This window comes from Ceratotherium simum, chromosome 7 (assembly GCF_057802395.1).
Source record: "Ceratotherium simum simum isolate JZ-2026a chromosome 7, ASM5780239v1, whole genome shotgun sequence".
NCBI classification, from domain to species: Eukaryota; Metazoa; Chordata; class Mammalia; order Perissodactyla; family Rhinocerotidae; genus Ceratotherium; species Ceratotherium simum.
In genome coordinates, this window is record NC_141906.1 from 65791326 (window position 1) to 65817190 (window position 25865).

The following is a 25865-nucleotide window of genomic DNA, read 5'->3' on the forward strand; positions in this document are numbered from 1 at the left end:
TTTCGTTACCATTTACCTCCTTCTACCCTGTATTGTAGTTTTACATACATTTGTAATATTCTCTATTAGACTGTGAGGCCCCTGAGGGCGAGACCTGTTTCTTACTAATATTACATACCCCAAAGCATCAAAGCACTGTACCTGGTGCATGAAAGATGTCCCGTAAGCCATTTCATGAAAAGGATATTGGGCAAAGCACGTTTAGATCCCAGCTCTTGTCACTTAAGACAATAATAGCAAATTGGCATTTATTTTTATATGTATCAGGCACGGTTGAAAGTGCTTAACATGTGGGGAAGTTACTGAATTCTCCTAACTAGTCTGGGTAAGTTCTGTTTTTATCTCCAAGTGCAGAACAGGAAACTGAGACACAGAGAGGTTAAGTATTGTGCCCAAGGTCACCAACTAACAAGTGCCAGAAGTGAGATTTGAACCCAACCCAACTGGTCCGGAGTCCATATCTGTAACCATGTGCTGGGCTGTCTATTACCAGTTGATGGACCTTGGGTTTAATCAACCTGATTCTCATCTTCATCTTAAAATGGGGATAATAATACTTATATAATATATACATATATGTAACAATTATATATTAACTACGTAGATTCTTGGAACATAATAAATCTCTAATAAAAAGTAGTCACCATTAATAAATACGTTTTGAATGAAAGAAATAACGGATGTGGGAAGACTGTCATCTAGAGTAGTATATTCAATAAAAATATCAAATGAAGCCACAAATGCAAGCCGCATGTTGTTTAAATTTTTCTAGTAATCACAGGAATAGAGGCAAAACCACACAGATAAAATTAATTTTAATAAGATATTTTATTTAGCCCAATATATTGAAAGTTTTATCATTTCAACATGCAATCAATAAAAAAAATTATGAATGAGATATTTTACATTACTTTTTTATAGCAAGTCTTCAAAATCTGGCTTGTGTTTTATGCTTAGAGCGCATCTCAATTAGGACTAACCACATTTCAAATATTCAAGAGCCACACGTGGCTAGTAACTGCCAGAGCGAACAGCACGGATCTAAGAAAAAAACCTCTGAAAATCCTATTAGGAAGTCAAACTTCTGCTATTTGAGTTAGGGTGGATTTCTTTTTTCCAGAGCTCATCACTAAAATGTAAATACTTCTGGGAAATATCAATTAATGCTGAAGCTGGGGCCCATGTTGCAACTCAGACTAGCTGCGATGCTCAGAGACCACATTCCGTGGTTAAAAGTGTGAAGCTTGGAGTTGGACAGACCTGACTTCAAATCATGACTCTGCCTCTTACAATTCACGCGACCTTGGCTGAGTCCTTTAACAAACTTCCTTACCTGCGAGAGGGGCGCTGATACCCCCCACACCGAGCTGAATTAGGACTGAGCGAGAGAAGGCTTGCAGGGGCCAGCACAGGTGCTCAATAAGTGTCAGTTCCCTTCCTTTTCCCTGACCTCTATGTCACCACAGCTGTCCCTCTCCCTACCCCATCTATCACACACACACACAGCATTAGGGCTTTTGCCCAGATGAGTCACCATTATTGGGGGCCTTGCTTGATTAACTCTCACAAGGATTTGTTGAGTGTCCATGTTCCTGGAACATGGAGGCACCAAGGGGGTCCCACAACAGTGCATCACGCTGATAATGGTTATTTCAGTGCCAGTACTGATCCGATGGTTTTCGGGTCCATTATGACTCAGATTCTCCCTTGGAGCCTGGTCTCAGCCTCTGTCCTCCTCCTCCACCTGGGGCCCCCGTTCCTAGGCAGTGGGGCAGAGCAGGCCACAAACGCCTCTGCTGGTTATCTGCCTCCTGCTACCTTCCTCTCCAGGGCCCTGGACTTACTGTTCCAGCTATTTTGTCACAGCCTGTCACTTGACTTTGCCTTGTTCCACCTAAAAGGCAAAGATAAGCTATGTGAAGAGCAGCAGGTGGAGGTGCACACAGGTAGACGAGCCCTGGGGGCAAGGCACACATGTCGCAGTATAAGCCAAGGGCCAGGGGTGGATTTCTGGGATAAAGGGAAAAAGCCATAGTCAAGAGAACAAGCCCAGAAAAAAGGGCAGACTGCTTTGAACCACGAATACTAGTTGAGGACCTAATGGCACCACGGCACGGGAGGAGCAGAAGTCTGGGGCTGTCGAGAGAAACAAGGGAATGATACGTGAGTGGGTCAGGAAACTAAGTGTGCATGTGAGGGTGTTTCAGAACAATGCTTTCGCTCAAGGGCCACATAAGAGCTTGGGGATGGGACCTCCCAAAGCCCCCTTGTTTCTTTGCCAGCGCTTGCAAACCCCTCCAATGCCTTACAAACACTTTTGCCTACATGTTGAAAACACCTGTGATTCAACTTGGCCTTGTCTCCATCACTGCCAACTACTCCATGGCTGGCTAAATTAGCATGGATTGCATGCCATCTTGAACCAGTGCCTGTTCCATCCTGGTCCTTGCAGGTCAGGGCCTTGCCAGTCCTGCTCTGATTTGTAGGCCACGCCCACCTAATCCTGAGTTATGACATTAGGATGCTACTGTCTTGAAGGCATAGACTGATAAGGCTAGAAGGTAGCATAGAATATCAGTGAAGGGCTTTAGTGTCAGAAAGATACACGTAGAAATCCCAGTTCTACCCTTGTACGACCTTAATCGAGTGATTTAATCTCAATCTATTCCTCTGCAAAATGGGCGTAATTAAGATCTATCTTACAGAATCGCTGTGAGATATAAATGAGAGAATAACAGACGTATATTTCAATACCTAGCACATAGGAAGCACTCAATCAATGGTAGCTTTCCAAATAAACAAGTGAATGCCTCCAAAGGCTCATCACGGACGGAGTGCAAAATTTTTAGCATAGTGCAAGAGGCCCCATGTGAGCTGACCCTTGCATCTTCACCTCATTTCGCACACTTTCCACAGCTTCTCTTCACTCCGGCCACACTCAGCCGCATGCAGTTCCAGAAGCAGCCATGTACTGTGCCGCCCCTGAGACTTTGCACATGCCACCTCTCTGTCTTAGGATGCTGTCTCCCACTCTCCTCACCTAACTGGCTCCTACTCCTACCAACCAGCCCCAAAGCTGTGTCCTCCAAAGCCTTCCCTCCACCTGACATGAGGGGCTCTCCTTTTGCAGAGCCTCGGGCACTTCACAGACCCCTCGGCAATGTGTCTGTTCTTTGTGCTGTAACCACTGACCAAAACCCTTTGAGAGCAGGGCCATGTGCCCAACACAGAAAGAAGAGTTAATAAGATCAGATATGTAGTGAGTGCTTACTCTGGTTCCAAGGACTATGCTATGCTCTTTGCATACAGTATCTCATTTAATCCTCAATTACCTATGAAGTAGACACTGTTATTAGTTCCATTTTTCAGAGGGAGAACTCGAGGCTTCTATGCATTGAATAACTTGTTCTAGTAAAACCAACTGGGTGAAGAGGCTGAGATTCTAACCTGGAGTCATCTCACTCCAAAGCCTGAACGCTTGATCACGCCATGCAAGGAGCAATGAATGAATGAATGAGTGAGATATTCAAGCTCAAAAGGTAGAGTAGAAAAGTATCTCTTTAAACAAACGTTGGTGGTCTTTTTATTGCATATTTATAATTTATGCTACGTATTCTCTCTTTGATGGTGAAATATTCTACAAAACAAAAACTCAAAGAGAAAGAAACCACTGAACAATGGTTTTCACTATCACCCCATCCACAGAACACCCGCCCAATACCTCAGCTGTCAGCCAACCACCCTAGGAGGACACAGAGTGTGGTGACCAGCTACCTCCTGCCTTTATTCCTCCTCCTCATCCTTCCTGTGGACGGATGCTCCGAACTGTGTCACTGCAGAAGCTAGTAAGGAACTGAGCACTCACGAGGGCCAGGCATGAGTGGTAGGGATGCTGGGTGGGCATCCACCTCCAAAGGAGGGGACAGGAGGAGAGAAGGAAACATCTGGAAGCAGCAGCATTTCGTTCTGGACCTTGCGCACATGAATGATGCACTAAGACAATTCTCTGCCTTATCATAAATTCTGCAAACTCATGAACTTTGCAATCTCTGAAGCTCAGCGCTGTATGGGAGCCACTTATCTTGTGCTGAAAGCAATATAAAAACAGATGGCAAAGAGTGCATCGGGAGATAAATCAGCGGCCTGGCTGCCAGGAGTCTGTGGGCAAACCCAACATGGCCAGACTCTCAACTCTCGGACACGAGGCTTGCTCAGCGAGGACACCCCTAAGATGAGGTGGCCAGGCTAGCAGAGAAGGGGGCTGATGGAGGAGGCAGGACAGAGTCCCGTGGGGAGGGCAGGGAGGAAAGACACCTTCATAGGCAGCCTTGGGAAAGTGGCCAGCCCTTTCCTAAGGGAAGAAGCCTGGAGTGGAAGCACTCCAGTGGAGCTTGGGGCACTGTCCACAACACTGCAGCTGCAACCAGAGCTTCAGCATTTGCAAGACACTTTCCCATAGCCGCCATATTGAATCTTCACGGCAGCTCTAGAAGATACTTGCTTTTGCAGATAGGGAAACTGAGGCTCGAGGACTGTGTCTTGGCCAAAGTTAAATGGCAGAGCCAGAACTTGAATCAAGGTGTGATGATTCCAGTCCTCTGTCACTCACATCGCAGGGTCTGGTTTGGTCTTATTTGATTCTCACCATAGTTCTGTGAAAAGGTGGAACAAAAATGAAAATAAGACTCAGAGTTTAAGAGCTTTGCCTGAGGTCATAAGGCTAGTGTGCAGCTGGACTGAGGAACACCCATCTGGTAATTATTCTACCTCCCTGGGCTGCAGGCCAGCCTGACATGCCACCTATAGTCCCTGAAGAAAAGTGAGCGTCCTAAGACGCTGGGCCATGCCCAAACCTGCTGGGGACAGGCTCAAAGCAGAGAGGCAGTGAGGAAGAAGGTAATGAGACTAAAGGAAACAGTAAGAGTTAGAGGAGGAGAAAGGGAACATCAGGAGGCAAGAGAGAGAGGGGACAAGAGAATGAGAGATGAGGAAAAAAGAGAGACAAAAGAGCATGCAGGTGGGGCAGGAGGTGGAAACCTGGTGTCCACCATGGCCTGAGGAATGACTCTGCAGCCCTGGGTCAGGGTGAGCCCATCCCTGGAATGTGTAGGATGGAGCCAGAGAGCAGACGCCACTCCCATGTGCTCTGAAAAATGCCTTAAATGCCCTCTTAGAGGAACCCAACAAGGAGCAAATAAAGTTTGTTTGGGTTATATTGTCCCTGTGCAGCAAGTATCTATCTAGTGAGCAGCTACTCAGTGCCAGGCACTGCCAAGTGCTAGAAGCACGGAAGGCTGACACCAACAAGGACAATGAGATACCACGATGAGGCCAGATTCTTCAGATTAGCACAGGCCCACAGACCCCAGGCCTGGAAGAGAGGAGATCAATTAGGAATGTACTCAGAATGGGAAATACAATGGCAAGAACACAGGTTTGGGAGGCAAACGGAATCCGAGCTCCATGCTACTGACGGTGTGAACTGAGCTGTTCCGGAAGCCCTCTGAGCCCCGGGTTCTTCAGCTGTCACATCAGGCTGGTGCTGCCCCTTCAAAGACTTGTTGAGGGATTAGATGAGGTGATGGGAAGGAAACCCTTAGCACACACATGACTCGTAGGCACTCAACACATGTCCACTCCCTCTTCGAGGTCTCCTTGAGGATTGGCCTTTTCCCTGTCTTTTCATCCTCCCCCCAAGACCCTCATCAACCACTTCCCACCCTGCTGGCACCTTCCCTCTGCGTCCCTTCAGCACTAAGCACTAGGTTTGGCCTTGCCCCTTTGCAGAGGGCTAGAGATGCTCAAGTCTGTAAGTATGGTGTTTCTGTCCTTTTGGTTGAACTTCCCCAGGATAGAGATCACACCTTCCATTCCCTTAAAACCTCCGCAGTAATTGCCCCTCCAGGACCTTGTTCCTGGGGGCCCTTGGCCTGGGTTTGGGCTGAGTGACTGTGTCCGACGCAACTTAACGTCAGACGCCTCCGTGTAGGACATTTCACTTTCGTCATCTTGTTTAATCTTCACAAAAATTCCAGGAGGTAAGTATAACATCTCCCTTACCAATGAGGGACCTGAGGACCAGAGATGTGAGGAGTTTGCCCAAGGCCACGCAGATCCTAAGAAGCCAAGCTGGGATTTCCCTGTTTAACAACAACAACAATAATAATAGCGAACATACAGCGTTATTGACATTATCTCATTTGGGTCTCCCAACCTTATGACATAGGTACTATTATTATTCTCATTTTACAGATGAGGAAACTGAGGCACAGAGCAGTCAAGCAACTTTCCCGAGGCCCCATGGATGGGGTGAGTGGTTGAACCCAAATCAGTCTGACTACAACCGGAGCAGGTATTTGATGCCCAGAGACTCAGTGGGGTTAAGGTCTGGCTTCTGTGACTCTGGGTTCAGGAGATGGGCCCAGGGAGTGGTTGGCAGGATTCCAGCTGCGTGCGCTTTCGGGGCCTCTCGCATGGAGGGGTGGCTTGGGGAAGGATTCTGCTCCACCCTGCCTGCCCAGCCCTCTCCCAGGAAAGGCCAACACCAGTTTGGAAGCAAAGCAGAGAAAGACCAGATGTGGGGAGGGGCTGAGATAAGCCTGCATTTCACTTGGGCAATGAAATGCCTGCTAGTGTTTTTTCAAAACATCCCTTCCCTCCCCAAAATGAGCAGGCTTAGAGCCACGGCTGCACGGAGACAAAAATCACTAATCAAGTCGAAGTTTCCTTCTAATCAGTTCAGTTGTTAGAGGAAGAAATGCAGCCAGGCCTGTGCTGGGAGGATGGCTGTTCATCACCACTACATGCCAGAGGGGCTGTCGGGGCGGCGCCTGTGGCCCACCGAGCAGCCTGAGCCCTCAGCCTCTCCTGGCACCACTGGGCGTTCAGCATCGCAGCTGCTCTGGGACCAAGCCTTCATCGGGTGCTTCTGTCTCCAGCTTCCCCAAATCTCAGGCTTAAAGGGGCTGGAAATGGTAAGAACAGAATCGTAGACAGAGTGTTGCCTCTGAAGCCGGGCACCTAGGGTTCCAGTGTGGCTCTGCCATTTACAACCTGGGTCCCTGGAAGCGTTACTCAACTTTGCTGGCCCTCTCTTGTAAAAGGGCTATTAAAAACAAATCATGTCTTCCTGCAAAATTCTACTCATCCTTCAAAAGGTAGCTCAAATATCACTTTCTCTGTGACTCCTTTCCCAACCAGCATCTCATCCTCCTCCCTGAATTAATCGTCCCTCTCTGCCTTTCCCCAAACACATTACTCAAATATCTGCAGGAGTACTTATCACTCTGAGTGATGGTTTCCTCTTTTACAGTTCTGTCTGTTTTCTAGACCAAGAGCACTTGAGGGGAAGGAACTATAATGTATTCATAACTGTGACCCCCACACCGGCCCACTACAATGCCTGGCACATAATAGTTAATTATTAAATGTTTGTTGAATGACTAGCGAATGAAGAGTAAATAAACAGTATGTATACTTGAATCTGTCATTTGTATTCAAATATGATGCTTCCTGTCTTATCAAATGTTGTTATCAAATGCAAAACCTTTTACAGACTCTGGCAGGCCAGGAATAATCATCAACAGGACTGGAGATATGCAGGAAATAAGAAAACTGGATGATCAACAACTATTGCAAAATTTCATCAAGAGTTTTCCAGTTACCGTCAAAGGCCCAGATACTACTTTATTCAATCTAGATTAAACCTCTTATTGGGAAGACTTTAAATTAAGTGTGACTGAATTAGCTGTTGTTAATTTTTTTTTTCCCCTAGATCTGCTAATCTCTAAGCGAGGCCCTCTCTTCCTCACCTGATCGGTTTCCTCTCTGGTGCGCTGAGATTGATGGCTATCTTCTGGGATATTGAGTGGCCCGGGCTCTCAGGCAGGGAGAGATACCGAGCCTGCTGGTGGAGCCGGGTCTTCTTCGCTGAGATGCCCCCACGGGAGGGCTGTCTGGCTTTCGGTGAGCTGGGACAATAGGTACAGAGCTTGTGATGTGCTATCGCTAATAGTAATCTATGTGCTTCAATGGCTGCTGCTGCAAACCCTCATTTCATAAAATGGAGATGCTGAGGAGTTAGCGAGGCCCCAAAGCCTCTTATGGCACTAACTCTCCTCAAGGGTAGCAAAGGGCAGATGGATTTGCTGCTTTTCCTCCCTTTTTCTCATTCTCTGCCCCCACCCCCAAAAGAAGGCCCTCTCTACCTCTCCACACACTCCCATGTTCCTATTCTCCTCTTGGGGTTCTCGCGGCTGGAGATCTAACAGAATGCCTAGGTATCTTGGCAAGAAGCCCACCCAGCACAGCAGGCAGGGCGGCCCAGGCATGTGTAAGGGAACCTGTTATGGATTGAACTGTGTCCCCCAAAGGATGTTGAAGTCCTAACCCCTAGGACCTGTCAATATGACTTTATTTGAAAATCAAGTCTTTGCAGATTATCAAGTTAGCATGAGGCCATTAGGGTGGGCCTTAATCCAATATGTCAGGGGTTCTTGCTAAAAGAAAAAATGTTCTGGGCCGGCCCCATGGCTTAGCGGTTAAGTGCGCACACTCCGCTACTGGCGGCCCGGGTTCGGATCCTGGGCGTGCACCGACGCATCGCTTCTCCGGCCATGGTGAGGCCGCGTCCCACATACAGCAACTAGAAGGATGTGCAGCTATGACACACAGCTGTCTACTGGGGCTCTGGGGGGGAAAAAAAGGAGGAGGATTGTCAATAGATGTTAGCTCAGAGCCGGTCTTCCTCAGCAAAAAGAGGAGGATTAGCATGGATGTTAGCTCAGGGCTGATTTTCCTCATTAAAAAAAAAAAAAGAAAGAAAGAAAAAATGTTCTTATAGGAAATTTGGACAGAGACAAGCACACAGGGAGAGCGCCATATGAAGACTGGAGTTATGCTGCCACAAGCCGAGGAATTACCAGAAGCTAGGAGAGACCTGGAACAGATCCTTTCCTAGTGCCTTCAGAGGGAGCAGGGCCCTGCTGACACGTTGGTCTCAGACTTTTAGCCTTCAAAACTGTGAGACAAGGAATTTCTGTTGTTCAAGCCACTCAGTTTGTGGTACTTCGTTACAGCAGCCCTAGGAAACTAATGCAGAGCCTAATCAAGTCTTCCCCAAGGCTGGGGAGCTCCCTCTGAAACAGAGGGACCAATGGAAGCCATTGCAGAAAAGATGCAGGAGAGAGCTCTCCACAATTTGATGTTCACTTTCACAGCTACAGAGGCAGAGTAGGAAGAGCTCCAGCTTTGAAATCAAAGCCTCCTTTGAATCTCTGGTTTACCACTCACTGTGCTTCAGTTTCTCCAACTGTAAAATGGGGGTAGAAGACTGAGCTTCTGCCAAGAAGATTAAACTAGAAAACGTATCTAAAGCTCAAGTCAACATAAACGCCTGATTCAATACACTGAAATTACTGCTAATTACTGTTGTTGTAATTGCAGTAACTATTAAATTAATACCAAAGAGAAGTGTAGACAAGACAGACAAGACAAGACAGAGCACTTCGATGAGACCTTGCTGAGGCTGTCTGCTTCAAAGCTGCAGGGTCCTCTCACCCAGAAAGCAGTTCTGCCCGCCTGCTGCGCCTCATCCCCCCCTTTCTCAGGGCCACAGCCCTGTTGCCCGGCGAGCAGAGCAGCTCCAGCGCCTGCCCGCGCTCGGGAGTGTCCTCCGGGTCCTCTTTGGTGGGAGTGGGGTGATGTGGCATTGATGATTCACAACAGCGTAGCAGTAGCACAAGGACTCCGGGCACGTTATGAAGCCATCAATCTCGGCTGAGGTTTTCTGGAATGCTACAGCCAGGGAGAAAAGGTTGCAGGGGCCCGGGGGCGGGGCTGCGGAAGACCTTGCTGAGTCGCCCAGGGAATGCACAAGAAGAAAAAGGGTGCATGTCAAACTGGAGTTGTGAGAAACATTTTCTACTCCCATGCTCTCCAATCCCAGCCATGCCCTCTCTCCACCACCCCAAAAACACACACACGCAATTCGTCCCCCTAGGCCAGTGTGGCCCTGGGGAATGTGCCACACTTGCCAATGAATAGCTGGTTTTGGTCATTTGAAAGCTGGGAAAATCTTGGAACTTCTCAACCTTGCAACTGACGATCTCTTTGTCTGATCTCCGAATATCTTTACAACTCTTTCTCCCGCTATTTGCACTCCCCCGAGCCCCCCTCCATCAGACCCTTCATGGCCCTCTGATTCCTTTTCAGCCCCGGTGCTCAAGTGTGACCCCTGCTAAGAAAGAGCCTAGGCCTTAGAGTCAGATTCGGATCAGTCAGGGTTCCAGCAGGGACACTGAAACAAGGTACGTAATCCATGGGGAATTCAATATAGGGACTGTCTGTGTGGACCCCGAGGGAAACCAAGAAGAGATGCTGAAGAGCAGGCCGGCGGCAGCAGGGAGCCGTTAGCACTCCTAGGCCAGAGGCGAAAGAGAAAGGAAACTGGAGAGGGAAGATGTGAAAAGAGAATGAGCCGACCAGCACGGTGGCTTCCAGAAGAGGCACGCAGCCAACTCGTGGCAACCCAGTGGGAAGGGAGGAGCGGAGATAAATACGCTGACCTCACTCTCCACCAGTCGTCTGCCAGAGCCCCCCATTGGCAAAACCCGGTCTAGGAAGCTGAGGGCAGGGGAGCCCATTGATGAAATTCCCAAGTCTGATTCTCCAGAGTACAAAGCAGGGTGAAGAGAGGATCTGGTTGAGCAAACAGAAGACCCAGTTTAAGACCTGCGCTCAAATTCCAATTCTTCCATTTACCAGCTCGGTGACTTTGGACAAGTAACTTCACTACTCTGAGCTCCAGTTTCTTTACCTATTAAAAAAAGTAGAATAAGAATTTTTTGTGTGAGTATGCCATTGTGAGAACAAAAAAGGTAATATATATAAAGTGCTTTTCACAGTGCCTGGCAGATTGTACATGCTCAATAAATAATACTGACGAGGTATCTTTAGTCTTATTGAAACCTCAGATGAATTCCCATCTCCTCTGTTAAACTTCTCTGGTTTTTCCTGTATTCCCTCCTTACAGGGTTTCTACAGCATTGTAGTGGTACCAGGGGATGCTTTCTGTTGTGAGACCATTGTTATACTTAGAAAGACCTTTCTCGCTTCCGGGGTAAAACATTCACCCATGTTTTCTTCTGTTTGTAATTTTTATGTTTGAATCTTTCATCCTTCTGGAACTGATTTTGTCGTCAGACAAGAGTTGCAAATACAAATGTGCAGGTAGATTGCATAGATGGCCAGGAAGGTTGCATATATGAATAGAAATGACTGGGTGGGATTGAGGTCATGTTGAATTGGACAGTGAAAAAGGGCCCCTTACGGGAGTAGTTACTATTCAGCTCAAGTCACTTGTTCATGTAACAGAACAGTGATTTTTTTTTAATTGGCATTTTTTTAAATTATGGTAAAATATATACATATAAAATAAAATTCACCTTCTAAATTTACAGTGATCTTTTCAAAAATACAAATCAGATCCTATCACCCTACCACCACAGCTTAAAGTCCGCCAATGTTTTCTCGTTGCACTTAGGAGTAAAATCCAAACTCTTTGCCGGGGGCTGCGGCTTCTACTTGATCTGATTGCCCCTGCCTCTGAGATCTAGAAGCTCTCACATCCCTCTTCTGTTCACTCACTGTGCTCCAACCACATCGACCCTCCTTGTCTTCCTGGAACCATCAGCTGGGTGCCTACCTCAAGTTCTCTGCGCTCCCTACCTCTCCTCCCCGGCACATCAGCTCGAACATCACCTTCACACAGAGGACTTCCTGAGTACTCTACTTAAAACACGGATGTTGATATAATATCTCCCAGTGTTCAAAGGTCAAAAACTAACCCAACTTTTTCACTATGAACTTTTCAGGCTAAACAGCACTGAGTCAAGCTACCAGTCTGTAGCCGCACATCTAGACGGGAGGTGGAGCTCTGGGCTTTTCCCCCTAGTGAAGAGCCAGTGGCCCCAACCCTATTTTTTTAATAATCCACCACTACTGAATTGAAATGTCACCTTGAGCATCTTCTAAATTCCCTTATTTATTTGGGTTTATTTCTGGACTCAATTTTTCTATTCCTACTCTAGCCCTAAAATATTTAGATTGCTTCAGTTTCACAATACATTTTAATTCCTGACAGTATATTAATATCTTACTCTCTATTTATAACCTTCCTCACACCTTTCCTGACCATTTCACATGGCTTCTTTTCTAGAGGAACTTTAGCATTATTTTGTCAAATTCCTCCTAAAAATCCTGTTTGTGTTTTGATTGGGATCATAATGAATATATGGTTTAAATTTGGGAAGATTGGTGTAATTACAAAGTTTAATCATTTTATGAAAAATCAGTATATCTTTTTACTTATTTAACTTTTGTTTAATAAATCTCATTAGAATTTCAAGGCTGTCTTCATAAAAGCCCTACACATCTCTTGCTGTGTTTATTTATGGATAGTTTCTCTTCTTTGTTGTTATTATGAATGGAAGTTTTTCTTCTGTTACATTTTCTAACTGGTTATTGTTCATATAAAAGACAGCTATTGATGTTTATATTCTGAAAATTTTTAACCAGTCATTTTGCTAAATTCTTTTTTGGTTGTTAATAGTTGTTTAAGTGCTTCTCTTAGTTTTTCCAGATTTACAGTCATATCTGAAAATAGTTATTTTGCAACTTCCTTTTCAATACGTGTGTCTTTTTTCCAATCTGTACATCATTGTCTCCAAATAATGTTGAATAATTATGGTGATAGTGGGCATCCATTTCTTATTCCTGACTTGAACAAGAATGCTTTTTTAATTTTTAAGAGTAGTGTTAAGGAAGGAAGTGCCCCACGGTTCTGAATTTAAATCAGGAATAGGCATTGCATTTTGTCAAATGTGTTTTCATTCAGCATCTATTGAGATAATCCCAAGGAGGATTATCCTGGTTTGACTGCCCCCCTGCTGCAAGACCACCCCCTGAACTCTATCAGGAGTGCCTCCAGAGCTCCAGACCACGGAAGCTAGGCCTGCTCACAGTTGAACAGCCCTCCCGTGGTTGTGACATGGCCCTCAGAGGATTTAAGGGAAGCCCCTAGAGTTCCATCTGTCCCTGGTAAGACACCCCCGCCCCTGTCGTAATGACATTGCCTGGCAGACCAATCCCCAAAGGAGGCTACATGTAGAATGAACTGGAAATACATCTTCCCCTGAAGACTTTCAGGACAATTCTCATCAGGCCCTAAAACCCTGTTTACCTCCCTTCCCAACCTACTCATATCCCCACATGAAAATGTTCCAGTATAGATGCTACTCAATCTCCCACCTCTCCATACCCACAAGACCCTTCCACATACACTCTGGAACTCGTTATCTTTGGAAAATCCCCTGCAGAGGATGCTCGAGCTCTTCCCTGAAAGCTCCATCACGTTCTTGTTCTTTGAATCCCGGCTCATCCCTGTGACACTGCTTCCCAGGAACCGCCCCAAATGGCGGCTGCTGGTGCTTCCACAACCCACCTGCCACAGTCTGGAGTGTGGCAAGAGTTCTCCTTGTTCTTCCTTGCTGCTTCCAGGCCATCTTGCCTCCATCCTTCCTCTATATCTCCAACTCCTTTGAAGCACATGGTATCTGTTAGCCCCCTGTTGCATTTACATGTCAACCATCTGTCACCTCACTGGAATGATTCCCTTTACTTCCTGTCATTGTTCTTAGTCACATCATCATCCACGTAGATGATTCATACAACACCCAGCCTTTTCACATTCTTGAACTCCTGTCTTCCAATGAAGTGCAGAGTTTTTCTCCAATTTCCCTCATGCCCTAGACTTTGTAATCCCCAATAACTGCACCACCTTCCCACTCTCAGAACACCCGTTATGACCCTTCCACTCACTCACTCTAGCACCTCTACTCCAAAATTACTGGAATCCCATCAATAACTTCTATGCACTGGCTTCTCATTGTTTTTGCTCCTTGAAACTTCCTCCCATTTTCTCTTGTCCTCTCTTTCCTTGTTTCCCAGCTTAGATTTCAAACTGCATCACTATAGTCTCTCCCTTGCATATACCCTCAACTCCCTTGCTCTCCTCCTCTGTTAAATTCACCTGGAAAATCCTAATTCTCTACTCACTTGCATGGAAGCAGTAAGATATGCCTACTCAAAAATTTTACTACCTTTCCTTAATTCCTTATCCCACTCTCCAAGACAACTATTTCACATCGTGGCACACATAGTCATTCTATGATATCTGTAATATCTCTAGTAATAGACTCTTTAGCGGAACATATGGCTGTCCAGAAGTAAGACTACGTTTTTCAGTTTTCCTTGCAGCTAGGTATGGGCTTGTGGCCAAAGTTTGCCCAGTGGAATTTTCATGTGGCAACTGTCTTTAAAAGACTGCAGACACTCAACCAGTTTACCACTTCTCTCTTCCTCATTCTGCTGCTTGGAACATGGATATGATAGTTGGAGCTCCATTTCAGACCATGAGGATGAGGGCCGTGTCCCAGGAATGGTAGAGTGGAAAGCTGGAAAGAACCTTGGACCCCAAGAACTCCGTGGAGTAGGGCTCCCACATCAGTGCTGGGTAGTCTACTTCCAAACTTCTAATGTATTTAAGCCACTGTTATTTTGAGTGTCTGTTATTCCTGGAAGAATAAAATCTTAACCAATACACACTCTCCTTAATCCTCCAACACTCCCTTCCTACTCTTTACTCTCAACTGATGGTGATCTTGATTCTTATTTCTCTGAGAAAACAGACGCAATCAAAACAATTTCCACATCCACCCTCCACCAAATCTACCGGCCTACCTGCATCTGTGCATACATCCTCTGCTACCCCTTTCTTGACCGAACTGTTCCTGTTCCTCCCCTCATGCCCTGGAGCCTACCTCTCTCACCTACTCAAGGATTTGGTTCCTGCAGTTAGCCTTCTCTCTCTTGCATCATCAACATTTCCTGTTTTAAAGGATCACTCCAAATGACATAAAAAATGCTTCACTTTCTCTCATACATAAAAATACAAAACACAAAAGTCCACTGACTTCATAGCATTCTCCAGCCATTCTTCTCTGTTGCTTTATAATAAAACCCCTTGCTTAATGGGTGTCTGTTCTCAGTCTCCTCTCCTTCCATTCTTTCTTGAACATCATTCCACCAGGCTTTCACCTTCATGATATCATGAAAACCCTCTTGTCAAAACGGCCACAACCTCCACCTTCCCAAATCCAAGAGTCAATTCTCAGTCTTCATGTCACTTGACATCTCAGCAGCATTCAGCACAGTTAATTAACACCTCCATCTTCAGACATTGTCTTCACTTGCTTTTGAGGACACCATTCTTTTTTAATTTCTTCCTGCTTCACAGGCTGCTCCTTCTCAGTCTCTTTGCTGGTTCTTCCTCATTTCCCTGACCTCTAAGTGACCGTGTGCCCTTGGACTCAGGCCACAGACCTCTTCCAATCTCGTCCAGTCCCATGGCTTTAGTTACTGTCAGTATTCGCATCACTTCTCATTTCATCTCTGTAGGTCTGACCTCTTTTCTGAAATCCAGACATATATTCAACTGTCTATTCCACATCACCAATTAGAAGACTAATAAATATTTCAAAATTAACAAAATTTAACAAAATTAAAATCAAATTCTTGAAAATGCTAGATTCATGTAAGGAGAAAAAATCAGCCTGGCCTTAGATGGACATGTCCTAATGGACACTGAGTACTCCTCCCTCAGGCAGGACCACCCTAACAAACGGGTTCCTCCATTCAGGTAGCTGCCCAGGCCAAAAACCCTTGGAGTCGTTCTTGACTCCTCTTTCTCTCTTTTTCATTCTTGACTCTCTTGTTGACTCCCCATCTAAACTGTCAGTAAGTCCTGTCAACTCTGCCTTAAGAACAAGACCAGAAACTAATTACTTTGCCACCTTCATTGCCACTACCTTTGGCTAAGCCATCAGTATCCCTTGTTGGGACAACTACACAGACACCATAACTAATCTGTTCCCCAGCTACCTCTCTGACCTCACCTGTGACCACTGTGCCCATCTCCTACACTGCTCCAGCCACACTGCCTCCTTGCTGGTCCTCCAACCTGCCAAATATACTCCTGCCTTAAAGCCTTTACACACGGGGCCCCTGATGCCTGAAATGTTCTTCCCCCAGATATTCACATTTCCATTCCTCACTTCACTTAGGTGCCTGCTCAAAAGGCACTTTGTCAGAGAGGCTTCCCTGACCATCTTATCCAAAATAGCATCCCACCCCCTCCATCATTCTCTATCCCTTATATTGTTTTACTTTTCCTTACAGCATTTATCACTGCCTGATGTTATATTATTGATGTATTCATTTCTTTCTTTATTATATGTCTCTCCCCACTGAAAACAGGAGCTGCACAAAAACAGAGATTTGCTCCCTCCCCTCCTGCTTATCTCCAGCACCTAGGACAGTGCCTGATAGTGGAGGCATCAAGAATATTCCTTATTCCTTTTATTCAAACTAAGAACCATGTGGACAGAACTTAGCCTCAGCAACAGGTAGCTGGAGGCAGGATGAGAAGTATTGATGTCCAGCCCCAAATGAGAAGGTAGCTTCTGACCAGGAGCCAGGACGAGTGAGCCCTGTGCTCTAGGCTGCACAGTCCAGAGTGGAGTTTCCATCTCTCCAGGCTGGGAGGAGGGAGTGGATCTTGGTTGAAATACAAAGACTCTTGTTTTTCTTATAGAATTTTAGTAGATTTTCTTGAATAAATGTTCCTTCATTTGCTGTATGCCCTCAGGACCGTTTCCAGAGACTTTAAATGTAGTAATTTTCACCAGTTTTACGGGGGACAGCTCCGTGGATCTCCTTATATTGTATTGTCAGAAGTGAAACTTATATTCCAAATAGGTCATCTTGCCTTTATCACATGATCCTGCCAGCTATTCCCTTGCTAATTTTCTTTTATAATTCAGGTGTAGAGAGCTGAGTTCATCACAGTCCTCGGTGTATCATCATGCTATCATCTGTGCAGGGCCCCTCTATTGTGATATATTTTTTAAAATTTATCTCCTTTAATTCCAATTCCTCACTCTCATTCCAGTTCCAACCTCACAGGCAGCCAGACTATTGTGTTTGTTAAGTATTTTTTGTCCTTTGTGTCATGTAAAATGTGTATTGCATTATATATCATCTTCTTTTTCTTTTTTTCACTTAGCACTGTTTTTAGGATCTCTCCATGAATGTATCCAGTTTGCTGTTTTCAAATGCTGCATGGTACTCTAGGATGTGCACCCAGCCCATCATATCTGTCCACACTCCCAGCAGTGGATACCCAGATTGCTTTCAACTCTCCCACCACAAATAGCATTGCAATGGAGATCTTCACTTGTCATCTTATGGATCTGTGTAAGAATCTTTCACGAATATATTTCACAAGTGCTGGATATAGAATTTGCTTGCGTGTAATTTGCCTAAGTATGTCCAGACTCCTGTTCAGAATGGCTGCGTCTCTCTATAGCCCTCTAGCCATGCACAAGGCTAGCCTCACCGTCCTGCAAACACTTGATATTTTCCTAATTTTGCCAGTCTAATAGATATAATGTAATGTGTTGATCACTAATTAATATTAGCATCTCTTCATATGCTTATTAATCTTTAGTGTTTTTCTCTCTTTAAATTGCTTATTCATATCTTTACAGCTAATATGTTTTTGTATGTAATATGTTTGGTACCATGTTAAGTGCCTTATATTTTCTATATCATTTAATTCTCATAACTCTGTGAAGCAAGTAATATTATTAGCTTCCTTTTTATCAAGACCGAAACTGATTCATAAAGTTTTAATAACTCTCCCAATATCACATACATTTAATTAGCTGCTGAGCCTTAACTCAAACCCAAGCATCTTTGACTCTCAAATTCCTGTTCTTACCCACAGCACTGTACTCCGCCCAGCAGAGGCAGCCCATATTGACTGGTGCCTGGGCAAGACAGTGGAGTCTTTCTTGGGCAGTCTGAATGCACCCATTTCTTTAATAACTATTTATCAAGGACCGTGATAACTGTTGGAAGTAGAGAAATAAATAAGGCAGAAAGGTTCCTACTCTCATAAAGCTTAAGGTCTAATGGGGAGACATACTAAATAAATATGCAATGATTTATGAATTACAATTGTAGTGAGAGTTATTAAGAACTATAGGTGGACCTAATCAGTCAGGCTTTTCCAAAAGAGTGGCATTTAAACTAGGATGAAGCAAGAGAGAAGGTGGTGTAGTCAGAGTCCATGAGAGTAGAAGCCCCAAGCCAACAGAAGCCATCAGGACCAGGGATGCAGGGGAGGTGGAGGAGGGCAGAACTCTTGAGATTGCTGCTGATGGTGTTTATTGATGCAACCACCTTGGAGAACAATTTGACAATATCTAGCAAAGCTGAAAAGTACATACTGTAGAGTCCAGCAATTGATTTTCTACCCATAAACCCTAAACACACTGTCACACACACATACAAGGATGTCACTGCAGCAGTGCCTGCCATAGTAGAAAATTAGGGGGAAAAAACCAATGTTCATCTGTAGAGGAATGGATAAATTGTAGTGCAGTCACACACAGCAGAATACAATACAATAGTTAAAAGAATGAGCTAGATCCATGTGTATCGACATGAAAATATCTAAAAAGCATAAAATAGATACATACAATATAAAAGATTTATACAGATGTTAAAAACTCAAAGCAATACTACATTTGTTTTTTATAGATACACTTTTGAGTAGAAAATGTATAAAAACAAGGACTGGAGAGAATTTATGATAGATGTTTTCTCCAAAAGGGAGGATGAGGAGCAGAAGGGAGATGAGAAAAAAAGGAAACTTTAGGTTTATCTGTATTGTTCAATTTATTTTATAAAAAAAATTTTAAGTAAAAAATACAAAACGTTAGCATTTAAAAATTCTAGATGACGGGTACACTAATGTCAGTTTTATTTTTTGAACATTAAATTTTTTTTCAACATTTTAAAAGAAAAAACATGTAAACAAAAACAAAATACCCAATGTAGGCTATTAAAAATGGCATAATATTTAAAATGTTAATACCCTGTGTTGAAGAAACTGCAAGAACATCTTTTTCCGATAGAAATTCTATGGCTGTTGGTGAAACCTTTCCATAGGGCAAGGCATTAACCTTGCAGAAAGTAATCTTCGGCATTTGTTAGGCCATTCAGGCTTCAAAACTGAGATTCAGGCTATCTCAATGACTGTAGTTTATTGTGCAGGAAAAAGGAAGTAGGACTAAGTCACTTAGTAGATCTGAATATTACACAGCTCTAGCCGCCTGGTCACAGCGTCATCCTCTAGAAGTCAGCATCTATTACTCCTTCCTCTACTCTCTCCACCACTGTTAGGCTGTTATGACAACCAGGATCTATTCTTCCAGTAGGATTAGCCCTTTAGATGTTGCTCTAAAATAGAACAATAGTGAGAACTATTTATATGGGCCTTAGGAAATTTTATTGATAAAGGCTTCACCGTGCCATGAAAGTTGGGCAACAACTCAGGCCAGGTTGGATTCAGAGAGGGAAAACTAGCTATTATTTTTAAGCATGAATATTCCAGTAGTTTCTTTAGTGTCCTTCCAACACCTATGCACTGCCTCCCACCAGATACGGCACATGCTATCTTATCTCATGTGTATGATCCATTCTTTGATGTGTCTAGATTGGTAATGCCCTCTGAAGACCCCAACTTATTTAAAATTTATATGAACTTGGATCTAAGTTTCTATTGGAGGGATTTGAAAAGTTACAGGTATTCTAAAGAAATTAGCTAGAAATAAAAAAAGAAAAAGCATTATCAAATATGTAGTCATTCATAGTTATTTTGTTTTGAAGAGATAAAGTTGGTGGTTGGCAGAAAACTTGAGATAACAAAAATTTGGTCCAGCAATTCAATTTCTATCCATAAGACCTCAATACACTGCCACACACACTATGACAGTTGTCCCTCAACAGCCTCATAAACTGAATTGGTTAGAGCTATTGATTTATTTTGATGTTCTGGGACAGTTTATATAGCACAGAAATTATATGTTTCTTGAAAGCTGAAAGTGTTCATTGGCAAAAATACCCGGTTTGAAAACTTCATTTCTGAGAAAACAACCCATTGGTCAAGGCTTCTTGAAAAATTGAAATGTTTATATATGTTATTCTTAAATAATTATAGAGGTCAATAATTTTAATTTTCCTCATGGATTTGAGTTATTTAGGACATAGCTATTAATTATATGTTTAAATAGTTTTGATGCTTATAAGGTTCTTTTGTGTAACAAATTCTTTATTCCTCAATTTATACTTTTGTTCCATCTTAATCAAATGAAGGACATCCTCAAGTAGTTTTTCCAATGAAGAATATTATTATTAATTAATTATTATTAATAATAATAACTAACATTTACGGAGCTGATAGATGTGCAAGACACATTCTTCTAAATGCTTTATGTGAATTATATCTTTCAAGATTCAAAATAACTCTTTATGATATTGAAATTCTATGTAAGGCACTTAACATTATTATCGCCCTTATTTTGTGCAGTTTACAAGACCTTGAATATCTGAGAGCATAGACAACAACAGGCCAGCATATAATTCTTGAGTCAGCAACATTTTCCACCTAGGAAATCCAAATAGAAATTTCTCTATCTGTTTTAGTATTTAGCATTGCTGAGAAGAAGTTGAAGGTCAGCGGGATTTTTGCCCCTTGGCAGCAGCCTGTTTTGTTGTTGTCGATGGTGGTGGTGGTGGTTCGTGTTGTTTTGTTTTCCTGCTAGTCTGCTTATGGCTGTGGCATGGTGCACTTTCATTATCACTTCCTGAAACAGAGTGAGCCCTTGTGATCTGCATGTTCAAATTGTTCTTCATTTCTGGGAAGCTTTCTTCAGTTGTGCCTTGTTTATAGCTTCTGTTACACTTGATGTTGATTGTACCTTGGAGACACCTGGAGAGCTCCATTCTCTGTCTTCCACATCTATGCTATTCTCTTTAAGCTCTCTCTGCATTGCTCTTGTAATTTTCCACAAAGTCAGATCTCCTTTTCATTGCTTTGAATAGGATTTTAATTTTTCTATTCCAATTCTAGTATCTTTGGAATCCTCCCTTAATTCAGCTTGTTTTCTTTTTGGCACATACCCTTATTTAATCCTCTGGCCCAAACTTGCTCTTTTCCTGTGGCTCTCTGGTCCCACTTCCAGGAGACCATGTCCTTACATCCCATTGAAAACAGCAAGCAGCTTGTCTCTCTTGAAATGCTTTGGGTTGCAAATACTACAAAACCAACTTATACTGTAACAAAGCAATTCAGGAACATTTGGAACAGAGCTCAGCTCCTATGTCTCAGTGCTTGTCTTGTTCTGCCCTCCTCCACTCGTCAATTTCTTCATCAGGCTGGCTTTCCGAGATGGCTGCCAGAAGCAACCAGAACTGCACACCTCATCCCATACATCCACACAGAGAAAGAACCTCACCTCCTACAATTATTGAAAAGAAATCCTCAGCGTCACTCTGACTGGGCACCTTTGAACCAATCACTGTGACCAAGGAAATGCATGCACTGTCTGGCTTAGTTCTCTTAAAACAGTCATGGTGACATGGGGACGCAATCACTGTCCCCCTGGAGGTGAAGATGAAGTCAGCTTGGGGAGGAATTGAGAGCCTAAACAAAAATCTGAGCAGGGTTAGGAAGGGAAAGGAGAGAATTACCTGGAGTTTCTTGAGATTTCGTCTAGGTCTCAGTTAGGGACTTTGTGTTTGTCTGTCTGGTATCTACGTAAGTATTTTCATGGAGAATCATAGACAATTCTTCTCTTTTCCTCACCTCCCCTACACTCATCTATCAGTGAGACCTATCAGCAATAACTCCAAAACGTTTCCTGAATCTGACCAATTCCTACCATGGCTCCTGTTTGCCCTAATCCCAGCCACTGTCACTTCTCACCTAAATCACGACAACAGCCTCTTTGACAATCCGTTCTGCACCAGGCAGCCGGAGTACTCTTTTAAAACAGTATCTAAAATACCCACTGCATTTAGAATAAAATTCAAAATTTTATATTTAATTTACTGGTAGCATACAAGAACCTACATAAAACAGACCACTTTTTACTATAGTCTAGCCACAGTGGCCTTCTTTTGGTGCCTACTTGATTTCTACCTCTGCAGTAGCTATGTCTTATGTCCCATGGGTTCTTCCAACATAAAGTTAGAGAGACTTTTCCTGACCACATCATATAAAATCATGCCCACCCACTTACCCCATCACTCTATACTCTTCTCTTGTTTTCTTCATGACATCTCTTGCTCACTGAAATTATCTTACTAATTTGTTTATGTGTTTGTTTTTAATTCCCTTACTATAATGAAAGCTTCCTGAGGGCAGGACCCTTGATTATCTTATTCACCACTATATTCCCAGCACCTACAATAATGCCTGGTACTTAGCAGTCACTTAGTAAGCAACTGTAGAGTGATGGATAAATGTCTGTGGATAGATTCTGTGAGAGGTTATCGGCTATGTGGAGCCAGAGTTTCATCCTCTCTACTTCTGGAGGTGTTGATAGGGGTTGGAGGTGGGTAGGATGGGTGAGAGGGCAGCAGACTATGGTTATATTTCAAAGAACTATGTGACATGCCCAGAGTCACACGTCAAGGCAGAGAAGACAGGTGGACTAGTGTCCAATTCTCCTCAGCCACACGATGTCCCTCTCCTTTTACAAGAGAGATTCCTACCTTACATGAAATGATACACATTTGTCCAGAAACCAGAGACAAAGGAGGCTAGACAGGAACTCTGATTCCTAGAGCTAATTTTCCAAGAATACATGAAATATATAAAAGAAATTGATATGAGGCTCTCTGGAAAAAAAAAATCAGTTACAAACAATTCATATAACAAGCGCTGGAAGGCTCATATATCTTCTTAGATTTATTAAATTTCATTTCAAAAGTTGGTTATAAATCAGCCAACAAAACCCCTTTTCAAACCATCTCCAATATCCTCCATTGCTGTTATTTAGAAGCTTAACTGCCATTTTCACAAAAGACATAATACTTTCCATGGCCTTCGACAGCCAATAACCCGGCTGATTTAGACTTTCCATTTTGGCAACAGGCTTGAATGAGGCCCAAGGGACTACAACCCAAAAGGCTGAGGGATGGACGGGGAGCCTGGGAGGGCTGCCGTGAAGTGGGAGAAGGCAGAGAGAGCAGAAAGCACTGCCAACCTATGCGGAGAAGCAGGTAGGGTGCCCCTGCGCCCCCAGACATGCCACATGCCCTGTGGTGAAGAGCAGGAACCTTGCCACAAAGCAGATCCTAGCTTAAATCCTCGCTTGGTTACTTCTTGCAAGTGTGCCTTGGTTGGATTATCAAACCATTTCAAGCCCTGTGTTATCGTCTGAAATGGGTTGCATCACCTAAATCATTGTGTTGTTGGGAGCATTAAATGAGATCATGCATGTAGAGCACTTAGCTAAGTGCCTGGCACATGTAAGCCCTCAATAAATACACTCTCTCCGGGGCCCGCCTGTCAACCGCACATCTGCTATCTCTGGGGACAGTCAGCCTACTATGCCGCTGGATGAATTTATAGTAAAGCCCCATTAATTTGGACCTTACTCACTTAGAATTTATGATAATTCATCAGTGGCCTAAGCTAAAATTTACTTTTATAAGTGCTATAAAAAAAAAAGTAACAGGGTGGTTCGAACAAATTTATGAGGAGACTATTTAAGCTAATGATCCGTTCACTGCTACTTTAGAAAGAGTCATTTACATACAAATAATTGATGTGCTAATTACAAATGATTCTTATCTACACAGGAAAGCAGGCTCCTGATTCGAAGTATTGTTCAAATTGTTGAAAGTATAAAAGTTGTTTAAAATTTTAGTTTATTAGATGCTTTCAAGAAATTGATATTATTTTAAGGTAAGCAGTTAACAACTATTGCCAATTTTTAATGTAATTTGTGTGTATTCAAACAGTGGTCATATTTAAGAGATAGTATTAGCCCAGGTCTGTTCAAGCACATTTGGAGTAAGGGAGGAAGGAAAAAAATAGAAGAAAGAACACGGTTCTTCCCTCGTGCCCCCTCCCATTGCTGGTGTCACTTTTTCTTTGCCATTAGAGGAAAACTGGTCCTCACCATTACAATTTTTCTCAGTAAATAATGACCATTTTCCCACTGCTTGAGCCTCTATAACACATTTTATTTTTATTCTGATAAAAACTGACATTTCTTTGTAACGAGGCTTTTTTAAGCAAACAGTTTATAGTTCATGCTTTGAGCTAGAGTTGTTATGATTAAAGCAGGTAATGATTACATGTAAACACTCTGCATTTAAAAGCATTGATTTGGAATGAGAGAAGCAGGAGTAAGGAAAAGATAAAGAAGAGGTCAGTTGAAAGGAGACTTTCTTCCATTTGGAGAAAATATAATCCATGGCTTTGACCAACTGGCAATGAAAGGCAAAACAAATTCTAATTTGTTCTGACTTTTAATAGAGAGCTCAAGAGACCTAGGAGTGGAGGAGACTGAGGGAAAACACACCAAATTTCAACAATATTTTTAAACATAATAAACATTTGGTTATGGAATTTCACTTCTGGCTAAGATGAAGTAACTAGGATTGGATTTACCCTCCCCCCTGCAACAAATGTTTAAAACAACAAAATATGTGAAACAGTAACTTTCAAGACAATGGGCATCAGATGAGGAAGGACAGTGATCCCTGAGAGATGGGAAATAAAAAAGGTGAGCCCCAGGATCGCCCAGCTTCCTGCCTGAAGAGAGATATAAGACCGCAGCACAGGGAGGGGGAACTCAAAGGGAGCCCAGAGGACTTTCCGGGTTGAGGAGACAGAGCGAAGAGTCTGAGGGAGCTAAGGCAGCTAGAGCTCAAGGGCAGAGTACCAGAGATGAGAGAGGCGCACAGACGGCCCTCCAGAGATCTGTAGAGGGTCCTCTTTCAGTCCTCAGCTGAGCGCTGACCTGAACATGCATGTGAAGAAACTACCCAAGGCCCTGCTGACTAACCTGGAAGAGTTACAGGGATGGTGAGGAGTTTAAGGAGGGGTGAGGCCGGGGCCTGGTGACTGGGTCTCACCTGAAAGGCTGTTAAATAAGGTAATCTGTTCAGTCAAGAACAGTGAGGCAGAATCACAGTCCAGAGGCTCTGGGTTGGAACCGGGAGGGACGAAATGTGAGATTCAAGAGCAATATGGTTAGACAAAGGGCAGATAAAAGGATGGTATATGGCAGGACGCCCTTTCTTTGGGGTCCCCGGTGCTCTGTTGCTGTGCTCTTTTGTAGGATCATGAATGGCTACTTTAAGGGCTGCCTTGGGCTAAATATCTTGGAACTTCTAAATCTTAAAATGGTATTCCCTATATCTTACACAAAACAATTTCTCTGTGTAGTGGAGAATTATTGCTTTGTCTCCCAGAACCCCTCCCTTCTTTCTTCTGGTCAACAGCACCCCCCTCCTCCTACAACCTGGGGCCTGAATGAAGGTGGCCATCTTCTTACAAGAGCCCACGGAGAGTGGACTCCGTCTAGCTAAGCTGCTGTGCTGGCCCCCTGACCAGAGAGACTCCTCAGGAGGTGGACATGTGGTCTAAGCCAGGCCAATCAGAACTCTTCCTTGGAATTTTTTTTCTACACAAGAGCTGGGAGAAGAACTTCCATCCTCTATGGTGGTAAATCTAGGATGACGGGCATAGAAACTGCCAGTGGCCACATCCTCAAGGAAAACACCTTTTGTGATTGGAAAGAATGAAGATGACATAGAAAGAAGTAGAAATGATAAATGGAGTGAGAAAGTCCTTTAGGGGTTTAAGTCACTAGCTTCAG